Raw genomic sequence first — 14,635 nt, 5'->3', positions numbered from 1 at the left:
TTAATCTTCTTTCCTTTTCACATTACTGGTCTCTCATGAAAAGCGTAATCTGAAGCATTTAGTTTCTGTCTCAGTACTTCTTGAAGTGGTCCTTGCTTTTTTATCACCATGACTACAGTTCTTTATGCTCTGGCCATTACCTGCTTTAGCTACTGAAATTCACTGACAGCTTCTCTTTCAGATTTTTGTACTCCCTTGAGCCTAACCAAAAATTTGTCAATCTACCTTCAACTCCTCTTCACTTGAAGGATCCTATCTCATTTCTTACTTTTGTCATTGCCTCCCTGCCTCCTCACTCTCCAAAGGTTTTCCTTTGCCCCTGTTCCCTCTCTTCATTCCTGAATGCCTTCTGATATTATCCTCCCTCAGCATCTCTTGTCTTCTCCCAGCCTCTGTTTCATAGCCTGCCTTTCTTTTGGAAACTGAGTGAGCTGAAGTAATGCCAGTTTTACAGGGAGAACTCATGCACAGAACCCTTGACTCCTGAAGGTCACCTATGAGGTCCATGGCAGATTAGGAAAGAAACCACTCAGTGTTTCTGAGTTACATCCAGTCATTCAGCTCAGGAGTTCCCTTCTCCATTTAGACCTGCTGGTGATTCTTCATCTCTGCAGGATCCATTTTTCCCTGGACACAATTGCCTTGTGTTTTTTCTTGATCACATTCAGAGTTTGACTCTGAATTCTTTGGGAACGACAATGTTTTTTGCACTTGCAAAGCAAGTTCAAAATGTTTTTGTACTTGCAAAGCAGTTCACCTCTATAGTGCCACATAAATGTTTTCCCCATCCTAATTGTAGTAGCCAGTGGCTCAGACATGCTGTACTGTACTTGAGGAGGAAGCAGAGAGAATTCTATGCATTGCACAGAGGAAATTGACAGACTGTGCTTGCTCGCTAATTGAATGAAACATTTCACTGACTTTAGCTTGAGCAATATAAAACTGTCTTGAATAGCCTAAATGTGCCTCTGTTGAAATTTCAGATAAGATCTCCTGCCAGAATCTGCATCTGGTGATGCTGCCTTGGTAACAGTGATGGCCAGGGTATGTTGGCTCCGAAGCATGGGAACAGAAAGCATGACCCTATCTGTTCCATCATCTTTTGGAATTTGAGAGACAAATATTCTTAGAAAACTCTTCATTTTTTAAAGGATGAAAAATCTTCATTGTTTTTCTTGATTTATTGTTGTAACAGGTTCAGAGACCCTTGGTCCTCCTTCCACTATATTAGCACAGCACTGACTGGAGGAATGGCTTTTCCCGTCTTGAACTGGGAGAGCTCCCATGGGACCACAGTGTGTTAATCCCATGTCTCACCCAACTGTCTCTTTGACTGTCTTTTTTCCAGAAATATGCAACTCAGTTAAGTATGGATCAGCCTTGGTCCACATAATTTTATACCCAGTCTCAGCAGAACCAGAGTCAATGAGTGAATATCAAGTACATTTATTCAGGTTGTACTTGAATAATTTATCATAAAGCTGAAAAATTATCTGTGTTGACATCAGGCCTTTGGTCATTGCCTGTCTGTTCAGATGCCCAGAGAGGCTGCAAAGCCTCCATAAATGAGGATTTGCAAAATCTGACTGGATATGGTCCTGAGAAACCCGCTCTAGGTGGTGCTGCTTGAGTAGAGATTTGCACTAGGTCACATCAAGGAGTCCCTTCCAACCCCAGGTATTCTGTTACTCAGTGAACTAAGCTCTTCCAGGTTTGTATCGCCTACAATCCATATGTTCCTTCCAGGCAGCAAAGAGAACTCCTGCATAGGATGCAAAGCCCTTTGTCTGAAATCAGACAAAGGGTGGGGGAGGAGGACCCCTGTTCATCCTGCAAAGAAAGTTTAGCTGGAGAATTGTTTTTTTCCTAACCTTATTCTCCCTATTCACATATTTTATGAGTAACACTTGGGAACCCAGAGTACAACAGGCTGAATTTATTCATAGTCTGAGCATTATGAAAGCACCCTCTGAGGCAGTTTCCTCTCATGCTGCCACACCATTGAAGGCAGCCCTGACCTTTGGGGACCACCCTCTTCAGGAATGGAGGGTTATTCAGCCTGCATCCTGTTTAAGAACCACACACCCCTCCTGATCACCAGCTCACCGCTGGAGCATGGGCCTTGCCATCTGTTTCAGTGCTCCCACTGTGGAGCAGCACTCCTGTAGTGACCAGCTGTGAGAGTGTGACCCACTCTTCCTGCTGCTGGGTCCGAACTGAGCTCCCTCTGGGTGTACACAGCTATAGCAAGACTGATCCCACAAACCTGCAGGTTGAGGTGTCAGCAACTTGGATGGCATCAGCAGGAAAACACACCCTTGGGATATAGCATTGCATATAATTTAACCTTAGTTGAATACATGTAGGAAACAGTGATCTGGCTCCCTCAATTCTTATTCAAGATAAGCCCTTTGAAGTCCTTGTATTGTGCAGGCAGGGCCAACTTGGCATTTTTGCCAAGTCGGTGAAACATTTTGACATCAACTGCTTTCCTCTTCCCCAAAACAACAACTGGCTCTTGTTCTGCTTATTTTAATCCTGAAAAAAAACTTCATCGCATTTCTGTCTTGCTCTGCATTACTATGAGGGAACACCATTGCTGCCACAGTTTCTCTCATGCGTGAATACACAGACTCATTGCGTACAAATCTCCCTTTTTTCAGTGTCCAGCCCCAAGTTTCTGCACTGGGTTTCACACTGATTCCAGCAAGAGGCTGGAGAAGGATTGAGCAGGCTGCAGAGCAGAGAACAGATTGTGCTTGCCATTCTTCATGCTGCAGACAGTCAAACTAGTAGTTTTTTACAGGAAATAAGGCAGTGAGGGATCTAGTTTAGGCTGACTTCACTATGGCAGATATGACTTGTCTAGTCTTAAAAACTCCAGTGCGAAGATTCCTCACATTTCTTTTTGGAAGCTTGATCCAGTGTTTCATGATGTGTTGGAGGCTCTGACTTGGGGCTACCCTTTGTCCAGATTTGCTAGATATTTTCTTTTTCAGCCCAGAAATTTTGCCTGCACATATGTTTCAGGATTGTCTGTACTGCAGCTTGGATAGGAAGGCTACACATGTGGAAAACCTGAACATATCCCCAGGACCTGTGCTGACCTATTGTACAATCTGTGTACAGGAAACCAGACCAGGAAGCGCTGATCTTAGTCTATGAATGGGATGTGGTTGCTTGGTGAATACACAGTACATTCAGTGTCTCAAAAGTCTGGGATTTACTACATATAAGCAACATATCTGATTATAGAATCAGAGAGCAGTACTAGATTCAGTGCCTCGGCACTGCAGAGCATGACAGAAACATACTGAACAACACACTGAAACTGGGATCCTGAAGGCACACAACAATTGTGCCATGCTAAGGTTATTAGACACCAACACTTCCGCAGTATCTTGGGTCCTGCTTTGAGTTGCAGTTATCCTTTGTGGCCTGGCCCAGCTCTCCTAGGCCTCTACCTTCTCGCTCTTCCCCAGTTATTTATTTCCACCCATATGAGGTTCAGTAAGTACCAAATGTATTTTGGGAGGACACCCTGAACAGAAGCACAGCAGCCTGTGCTGGCTGCAGGACATGACACAGTCACACTTACCCTAATCATCCGGAGGTGCTGCAGCCCTGTGTGCACTGGCGGTGAGGGGTGGCAGAGCACAGGGATGAAGAGCAGGGGGAAATCAAATGGTACTGGGCAGCAGTACTTCCTTCTTGTCTTCCACCACTCCTCACTGTCATGCTTTTATACTGACACAGCTGTTTGCATGACCACAGGATGATCTAGAAAAAGGGGAATTCCACACTAAATAATGTATTGGGTTTTGCTTGGCTTGTTTTTACTTCAGCCAACAAGCAATTGTGCTGGTCTCATTGAAGCTGCCCCTTGACTGTCTCTGAGCAGAAGAGTGCAGCAGGGCCAAAAGTCCCTTAGGCCAGCAGTGTATAGAAGATCACGAATGAGGTGGCACAGTAGCTGTGCCTGTCCAGCTTCTTCATATCCCCTCTGCCATGTCCCCTTACTCTTGTCATCTCCTCCACTGATACCTGGGTGTATTGTGCAGTGCCACAGGTGCCTGCTTGGTGAACCAGCCCAGGCAACTAATCCAGCTGCAAAAGAATCCATTAGAATAAAACGAAACCAGACCATTTTTAGTGCCACCCCTTCCTCAGTGGGGTCCACTGCACAGGTGGAGAGGAGCAACGACGGCATGGCTTGGTTTATCCTGTGCTCCTGCCTAAGAAGTCCCCCATGACCCTCAGCCTTTGCTGTGTGAAACAACAGCCCGAACATAGGCACTTTCCTCGCACCTAAACTAACTGTATTCTCATATTTTATTTCTCAGTACAATCTTCCATTCTGAAGGGATTTTTAATGAAATTTCATGAAAATTCACATTGTTTTGTTAGCAAATAAACTCATGTTTGACACAACATCCACCATGTCTGCCAGATTGGCAGGGCTTTTCTTTCTCTGCTCTGGCTCTTCTCCTCCTTGTTTTATTTCTCCCTTCCAGTACTCTCTTAATTTAGACTGGACCCTCTTGTAACAGCAAGTCAGTGACTTGCTTTGGGCAAAACAATTTGTACACTAGATTTATTGTCTTCCTGCTTGGATGTCCATCTTGTAATGTCTTCCACATCCAAGCCCATCCAAGTTTCTTTCTCTCTTTTTTCCTCTGGACTTTGAGCTTAGTGTTTTGAAGGAAGTTGATCAAACTGAGCATTCTTGTGAATTTAAGCTTGGTTGCCAAGAATGTAAATGATTCATCCCCCTGTAAGGAAAAGTGCTGGCAATAAAACATTCTCCATTCCCCCTTTTTTTTGCATGCAAAATACTGTTACTGCTCAAAACAGCAGATCTTTTTACTTAGAACAAAGTGTTACCCTATTAATTGCACAACAACTAGAATTCTTAAAATACCTTTAAGCTCTATTCTTAGAAGGAAATATTGCCAGCAAAGGCCTTGAAAGTGATGAGAAATAAATTACAAGCACTAGTAAAGCACAACAAAATGGTACCTTGCCTCATATCCTTCACATTGTTATCTTACCCTCAGCAGGACCAAATTCCAGCAGTTTGTCCTTTACGCTTTGTGTCGTGGATATTTTAAGAACCCTTCAGGGAAATACAAAATAATTTCAGGGGAGAAATGTGTTATTTCCTTGCATGAGAACAGTGCAGGAGCTAAATCAGCTATGCAGTGAGAGGAGTTTAACATCCCAGTTTGTTCCCAATGGTGGAGCTGGTGTGGCTGGACAGGAGCATACCTTACTCAAACTCCCCAGGGAACTGCCATAGCCGCATTCCCTGTGCAAGGACACCCTGCCTGTGCCATGCCTGTCTCATTCCTCTTCTGCCACAGCACTACAGTGAGTGAAGGTTTTCACATGTTCATCAAATATTGAGCCTGATGCTCTGCACACTCCTCCCCCAGAAGACAGAAGACTTTGTTTAATATTTGGCAGCAAAAGAAAAGGTGGTTTGGGATTACATATGCATTGGTACAGTCAGGAAAGCAGGATTCATCTTTTCTAGAAGTCTTTTAAAAGCTGTAACATTAGCAAAAGACTCCATTGCTATTTGTCATACTTTTGGCTTTGCTCCTTTTGGCCAGGAAATGGTGTGCACAAAGTATAATTCCCATGTTTCAGCAATGCCCCTGCAGCCTTGCTCCAACAGTGACAAAAGGTAGGGCCAATAGCAGTTGCACCTGATGTTTTTCAATCGTGCCAAGGACCAGCTGCTTTCAACTACCTCTCCCCATCTATTATCTCTGCCAGCTAGCCAGTGATGAAGCCACTCACAGTCCTGGTGGCTGGAATCATGGGATTGCTGTCCCAGCAAGAAGCCAAGACTCATTCAGGCAGCCTGAAGAAACTGTAAACTCCCCTGCAGTTCAGCTGTTGGAATGTGTACAGAGTTAATGGAGCTGTATAGCTCCCAGCCCACAAGACAGCAGGAGGAGGATGGACTTTGGAGCTCCCAGGAGCTCTCAGGAGCACAGCCCATTCTTGGTTGCCTTCCACCACTAACACCACCAGAAATTACCAGCTTAAGACAAGAGCCTCAGAGAATGTGGGATATAAAAACATCCACTAAAATCCAGGCATCTCTGAGTGGAAATGTAGTAGGAACTTCTCCATGACTGACCAAAAATGTCATCTGCCATCTAAACATAAAAACGTGTAATGCCTCCACTGGCCAATCATTTGCATCAGCTGGCCAGAGCTCAAAGAAGAACTACAGCTATCTTAGCACAAATACAGAAATCTTCCCACTTCATTTGCAGCCCAAGATGGACAGATGCTCATGAATCTCTCATTCTGACTGGTCTTCATGGTTTCTAATCAGAAACCAATTAATAATTTTGACAATGTATTACTTCATCTTTGTCCATGGCTAAAATCCTTTCTGAATCTCATTCATGTGACTGTTTGAAGCATGTTTGAGTAGCAGCTCCATATTTTTTGGGTGAAGCCAGACCCAAGTTTGAGAGAAGGAGCCCAACTGCTGAACTTCATTTTAAGATCTAGCTCATACAGCAGAATCTGTATACAATAATATAGCAATAACTGTGTCCTGTGTTCTTAATATTTCACTTTGAAATTTTCAAACCTGCATGCTTAGCAATTGCTCAGCTCTAACAGGCAAGGGAATCTATCCATGTCTCTGGGAACAGAATTAGTGTACTTTTCGTATTCAAGAGTTTCAATTCCTTTCATATAATGGGGCTTTCTTTTTCCAGTATTTGTGTTTTTTGGATTTGAAAATTCTGAGTTCTCTTTTTGAAGGTAATTCTGAGTTATTATCACTCTTTATCCTTAAGAACTCTGAACAGCAGCATTAAATTGGTGTATCAGCTGGTAATTATTATGCCTTTACATTCCTTAAGCCCAAATAAAATAAAATCTTGCTTCACATTGAAGAAATCTAATCTAAGGGGTATAGAAGTGCCATTTCTCCTGCCCTTCTATGCCCTGAAGTTTTATAGAAATTATTCTGAATTATTCTTAGATTTATAACAGGCATAACAAAACATAAAGCTAATTGTAAAGAAGATATTTTGCCTACCCACTTCTTTTGAAACAGTTTATTTCCTCCCCCGTTCTTAATTTGCAAGAATTTTCCCTTTAGCAAGTCTGTGAGACATTTTTTTTGAGTGCTGTGCCTTCTCACACAACTTGTGAACACAAACAAAGAGCGCTGCTCACAGCAATCTGAAATGTCACAGTCTGTCATGCTGTCACATAACTTGTCACATTGTACAGCCTGTCATTTGAAAGCACCAGGTTATGGACAGATGTCATCTTCTGACTCCAGCTTAACCATGGCAAGAAGGATGCCTTTTATCACTATCCTCTCTGGCCCACTGATGTGCCAGCACAGCTGCTTGTGTGAACCCTTTCTCACCCAATCCAGGCAAGAGCAGCAGGATTTTTGTACACTCTTTACAAAAATCTCTTAGCCTCTGCTAAGCTGTTTCATTGCAACAGCTCTATGGAGAGCTCATCATGACCAGCTCTGCCAAGAGAGCTGATAGGGAAGGAACAGCAAGAAATGTAAAAGCAGTGATTTCTTCTGCCAGCACCCTGGGCATTGTGTGCACGTCTTCCCATGCCCTTACAATCACTCATTTACAACCCCAGCTTCATTGCTCTGCAGTAAAACTTCCTACATTTGCAATTTCCCCAGTACCTCCTGCCACGTGAAAAATGGCATATAATACAGCTGATAATCATTGTTATGAGAGGTTAGTCTTTCTTGGTCTAAGGAATAGATGTGCACAAATTTTCTAGGAACTTTTGGAGCAATTCTGCCTTGCATTGTGCCTACAGCACATTCTATTATACTGGTGCTATTCTGCCACTACCATTAGGATTATTTCAGTGATTCCACTAAGCACTGTGTCTCTGAAGAGCTTATGGTATCCAGGCTATCAGAATTCATTCTGGACTCAATCATCACATATTGTAAACTCCCAGTGATGGACAGTTCCTTTCTTTTAAAAATATTGTTAGAGTTAATTGTTATTGCATAGCATTCAGTAAAGAATTTGGTTTTATATTGAGTTATTCAAAATGCTGTGGATAATTTATCGCACCCAGAACATTTTCGTCATAAGTGGCCATTCAGAAAAAACAAAGTAAACCAAAAAGAGAAAGAGAATTGTGTTTTCTAACCTTCTTGTTGAGCCACAAAAGATATTTCTGCAGGGCAGCTGAGCTGTCTCAGGGTGCTGAGGCTTTGCTTTGTGCTTGACAAGGCCGGCCACATGGAACTACTTATTTTGGAGAAAAGTTTTGCTTGACTTTATGACAATTCTTCTGGAGGCAGGACACATGTAATGGCTTGCACAACATCATCCTTTCTTAGGAAGGATACCCACTGCTCTCATAAATCTTCTGTGGGGCTCTGTGAGCCCCAGAAGGAAGCCAGAAAAAACATGCCTCCTACTGGGGCGGCCCAGAGAGGATTTAGTTTTCAACAGTTCCCTCATCATTGCAGAATCAGTGCAAAATGCCACAGACACAGGAGGTCCTTTCTGTTAGGATCTGTCATACTGGGGTAGAAAACAGAGAGGGAAATACCTGTTCTCAGCATGCGGGATGCATCTTTATCCATTTACTGTTTTCAACAGGAACAGTGTGTGCCACTGACTGGAAACTTCTAGGAGTGTATGGCAAGATGAAGAGAAGCGTAGCCAGGGAGCTGCATATAAAATATGTATATGTTTGTACACTCAGCTGGAGTTTTCTTCTTCAGGAAAAAAAGCTTAAGTACTTTAATATGACTCTTCCATGGGAAGGGAAAATAACAAATATTTGGGGGAGGATACTGAAATAACCATCAACCTAATCTGTCAACACTTACTCATGGAAATGTTCCCACCAAACCATGGACCTGAATGTGTCTATTTGATGGAGACACTCACCACCTTCTCAGACTTTTGCGCTGTGTTCAAGGATAGGATCACATTAATCCAGGAAGCAGGCAGGGAAGGGATTTGTCTGCACAGGAAATGTGGAAGACAATATTAAGAACATTTCTTCCAGCTGCTGATGTTGCGAGGGAAACACTGGCTTTGCTGTGCAGGGCTCTTGGAAGACAGTGCTGTCACCTCAGAGAAGCCAGCACAAGGGCAGAGGGTCAGGCAGCCTCTGTGTCCCCAGGGAAAATCACTCAGTGGGCAGCAGCAGCATCTGCAACTGGGGAAAGCACCATCAATGAAAGTAACCTTAACACTGGCTTGTTTTCTCACCACTGCTTCCAGTAGTGGAGCTGACCAGGTGAAGGCAAACCAGTGAGCACAGGCAGGGACCCACGCTGCTGACCTAACTATCTGCAGTGAATTACAGGCTGACCAACTTCCAGTGTTGGTTGTCCTCTCTATAAAACACATCTCATACACAACTTAAAAAATTTCCACTAATTGAAATGACTATCCATTTGTTCTTCCCTCACAATGTATGAACGTTTCTGTACTGAGGTAATTTCAGACAAACAGTAGGGGGGAAATCAGGAATCTATGGTAGAATATTACCCGAGTTATAAAAGCAGTTTATTACTCTATTGTGTGTCTAAAATTTCTGGAATATTGTAGCAGATGTATTTTATAGAGAAATGACAACACATTTTAATGAAATCCAGGTTTAGATTCTGGCAACATTTCTTCATTTTATATTTTGTAACCAAGTCTACAACTCCACCAGGAAAAATCAATGGAATATTTAGCACACCTCACCATCTCACCTTAATGGGTTTTTGTATAGAGAAGAAAATATCTCTATGTGACAGACCAGGAATTACCTTTTCTTTACTTGAAACTGAAGTCTGTTTTCTTCTGCTGACAGCTACAAGCTCCAGTTTGTTCTGATCCACTCCAGATGAAATTCAAGAAGTCATTACAATTTTTTGCTGGATCTCTCTTGCATAACCTGTACTCTCTGGCTGGCTTAGATTGTGAGCAGTTTTGCACTGGATCAGCCTGAAGTGCTGTGGCTCTCCAGCTCCTTCCCCACACTGCTCAGGGGATGCAGGCAGGGTCACATCCTGCATCCTTCATCGCTGCCCACTGTGGGGAGCAGCACCCTAAGGAAAACAAGATAGATCCCCACTGTTCCCAGCTCCTGTGCTCAGGCCTGTGGCAGAGCTCAGGAGCAGTGTGGACATCCTTGTAAATCCCTCACATACCCAGGTGTCCAATATTAGTCTCAGCTGACTGCAGATAAATTGAAGTGGTTTTTGGGTTTTTTTTTAATACTACCGTTCAATCCAGTGTATTTGCTTTATGAGAATACTGGTAAGAGGAATGAGCATATCTGACAAATTTTATTTCTTTCTCAAAAGTATTATGGACGCTGCAGGTTTCTGACAAACTGCTGTTGGTATCTAAAATGAACAGAAGCAACAGAAATGTGAGTGATAATGCTTAGCTGCCTAATACATTATTCCTTGAATATTTTTTTCTGAAACAGAAAAAAAAGCATCCTGAGAATACTCTTTTAGGAAACATCTGATGTGGAATAGCAGAATGGCAGAATTATAACATTTGGCAACATCACAAACCACTTCCAGCTTTAATCAAGGTCTTACTGTGGCAAGTATGAGGCAGCTTGTTTACCAGGGACGGCAGTGGCTCTGCTTTGTGTATGCCGCCTGTGTGCCTGGAGTGAGGTGCACAGCCTGACTGCTGCTGTCACATTAGCACTGAAACCAGTTAATTGCAATATTGTAGAACAGTAAATCACCTTCAAAGCATTTTTATTAACTTTTGGTCCTTCTGATAAAAAAAAAGAAGAGAAAAACATATATGTACTTTATATACAAATACAGATTCCTCCCAGGTAGCTAAGTCTTGCTGCTCCTGAATCAGGGTGCTGCCTTGGGGATCTCTGTAGGCTTTACACATCCAGTGCCAGAGTCCTTTTCTACACCCCAGCCCCACCAGTCTGTCCTGCACCGACTCATTCACCTGGTGCCTTGCAGGCAAGTTGAAGAAGACTACAGAAGCCCAAGAGTTACGATACGTTTTGTGAGCCCAAACCATCTAAATTCAAAACAGGGAACAGAAACTGAAGCTTATATGAAAACAGTGTAATTGTCTAGCAGCACTAGTGCTGCTAGAAGCACTAGGCTTCTTGAAATTCACACTAACGTTGGTACAAAACACAGGAAATTAAAACACTGGAGTGAAATCTACTGCACACGGAGCATTCTGAACATAAAAACACACCCATGATATCACCATGACACAAAATGTAGGATATACCAGTGGTTGCGTGTGCTTTTCCTCTACCAGTTAAAGCTGGTTTGCAGTAGAAGCTCCATCAAATTTGAGACTTTGCTCTCTCAATTGATTGTAAAGATGCTTGAAAGTTGATTGTGCTGTTGTCAGAACAGGGTAGTTGAACTTTCCGCGATCAGGATAAAGACCAAGTCCTCTATCAAACAGGCTTTATGGGATACACATACAACCAAGAAAAATTAAGGGGCTGTATGAAGCCCTTGTTAGAAAGAACTGAAAAATACAGCCAACACACTAGAAGTCCTGGGAGCCTTGGGAACCTGGAAGCAGTATGCTGCTGAGGCTAACTCAGCTTCCTTGAACTCAGATTTTATACACTCACGGGTCTGAAATGTGTCAAGTTCTTTATTCTGGTCATGCTATAATTTTTCTAGTTTCTGGGAGGTTTGCCTCCATGGCTGATATCCCAGGCTCAGCTACACGATTACTTCCTGTATCTTCCCAAGGACATTTGTTATTTGCTACAATCCTGCCGTTCTGCCTAGAAAGTTTTAGGCTACCCCATACCAACTGCTCCTTTTGTTTTTCCCTTTCAGTCACAAGTTACAGTAAATGTTTTGTAGGCCAATGGGCTCCTTGACCCACAGTGCTCCTCTCTAAAGGGCTATAGCAGCTTTGCCCAGTTCCTTATCCTAATGGCACCAAGTCCCCGTGTCATTCATGCCTGTCTCAGATGCCCCAACAAACAACTCACAGCTTGCTATTTAAATAATCACTTCCTTAAGAACATGTGTTAGCAATACATGAAGGGGCAATTCACGCTTCCAAACCACTCGTCTCCTGCTCTACAGGCATTCACAGCTGGAAAAGTTCTAGTCATATTTTAGGTCTTTTCACAACAAAGGCTGGAGACTTGCTCATTGCTCACTACCTCAGCGAGGATCTTTCATTTTCCTTACACTGTACCCTATATATACATATATATATATGTGTTTGTATGTACAGGCATTTTTTGCATGGCACACAGTGACCCTGAACAAGCAGAAGAGACCTCTTGGCTCCCAAAACCTAAGGAATGGAGGGTGAAGCAATCAACCATCCCCCTACCACTGAAGGGACACGCCCCACTCCAGTCCCATTCTCTCCCTCTGTCCCACAGCTGCTCCTGGACATGCACTTCCCACCACTCGCCTTGTACCAGGTCTAGCAATTGTAGAATCAGTTCAGAAAGTGTCAAGTGAAATTAACTGACAGAGAACCAGACCACACTAGACAGTTTTCTCTTAAACCGGGGAACTTGTATTTGAAAACATCTAGTGAGAGTCATGCCTGGCAGAAGGGAGAGAAAAACCTGTCACGGGACTAAGGACAAGCAGCAGGAGCAAAATCCCCCTCCTCTGGCAAAAGCAAGCAAAGGACCAACTCCAGTACACGTGAGACCTCAGCCTAAATCTGGGAACCCCGTTGATGCGGTTATGGCATATTTAACCACACAGCCCCGTCCCGAGTAAAACCCACACCCTGCAGCCACATCACTGCATTTTTTCATTTCCAAATAATTTTCAACCTTTGCTTCCAAACACGTGACATAAGAGTCTAAGATTTTAGACTGAAAATAAATTGTGTCCATGCATAATAAATTAATGCTTTAATTTACTTAAAACTCAGGCCCACTAGTGTCATTTTACACAAAAATAATGTACTAGAAAAGTTCTAGCAGAAGGAACTACTCAGATTCGTAACAGATTTGTGCTTTATTTGTTACAGCTGTTCCCTTACAATACTTGACATAAATTCCTTTCAGAATTGGTAGTTCACACACTGAGCCCAAAGTGTGTATTATCATGGCAGAGATAATTAATTTTAGCACAGTAATAGACTGAATTGTTGCCTGGGAAATCAAATTCCACAAATGGTGGCGAGGCTGACTCATTGCCTATGGTAACAAAATGAAGATATGCTGTAACTTAATGTAGATAAAAAAACTGTACAACACTATCCAGACTGCTACAAAAGGAAGTTAGTAAAAATTGAGGGTGAACTGTAGAAGGTTGCTGGCTCTCTTATCTTGTATTTGGTGAGCCATAAATCAACATTTTAAAGCAAGTACTGTTGATTATATTAGAGTGAAATGCAAGAGCTTTTTTTTTTTTGTAGTATGGACTCATAATTCTTTTTCTTCTTTATGATATACACACAAACATAATATTTGAATATATTTTTAAATATTTATATCCCTTTATATTTCTATAATATTTTTCTCCCCAAAATATTTTTTCTATAAATAATACCGTTGAAACGTGTGTTTGGAGGGGTGAAATCAAACCCCATCACCCTCAGAGCACAGGTACTTCAACACTTACAACACCTCAACAAGCGCCTGCTTTTTGCATGGTGCAGACCTTAGAATACTTCCTTCTGGTACTGGACTTACACTCGGGAGAGCAGCCCAAACGCCGCCCGAGCCTCCTGACTCAGAGGGGTACACTGCACAACGGGGACCCTGAGACACAGCTCCGGCGGCGCACCGACAGAGAGCCGTGTGAGGAGCGCGGGCACACCGCAGTAATACAGGATCACATCCGGCTGAACGGGGTGCTTAAGGGATGGGAGCATGAGTGCTGTGAGGACGGACTGAGGGAGCTGGCGCTGTTCACAGGGACGCTGACTGTGCGGGAATATCTGGCGGGCGGGAGCAAAGACTGACAGCCAGGCTTCTCAGCAATGCCCCGCCACACGAACCAGAGGCAAAGGGCACAAACTGACATTAGAAGTGATTTTCTTTTCTCTTTTTTTTTAAACTGCAAAGGCGACTGAGCACTGGAGCAGGTTGCCCAGAGATCTCCATCCTTGGGCATACGGAGAACCCACGCAGCCCCTGCTGATGCTGCTTTGAGCCGGGCTTTGGACTGGGCAGCCTCCTCCAGAGCTCCCTTCCAGCCTCAGCACATCTTTTGAGTCCCTGATATGTGATTATTTTGCACCTGCAAGCACGCTTCTGCTTAATTTTACAGAGAAACTTAACTTTGTTTTACTCTCAAAATGAGAAATAAATTCAGAGGAAATAACCCGAGTGTAAATTCTGTGAAAACAACTGAGCCCCTCTGCTCCCACCGCTTTGAGAAACGAGCAACTCTCGACATTTTAAAAAAGCTATCACCAAACCACATATTTTGTATTATTTTATAGATATTATACATTCCTGCTTGCTCTGTAAGACACAAACCACAGACTCAATTTTAACCTAATAAAAGATTCCACTTGTGGGAAAAAAAGAAACGTATACGGGAAGCGTATGCATTTGACCTTTCCTTGAATGTAATATTAAGGGAAACGATATTCTAAGTCGATTTCCCGCTATTCCCACTATTATTATTTCACCTTGCGGC

Source organism: Fringilla coelebs (genome assembly GCF_963513975.1).
Source record: "Fringilla coelebs genome assembly, chromosome: 2".
Classification (NCBI taxonomy): domain Eukaryota; kingdom Metazoa; phylum Chordata; class Aves; order Passeriformes; family Fringillidae; genus Fringilla; species Fringilla coelebs.
This window is presented reverse-complemented; position numbering follows the sequence as displayed.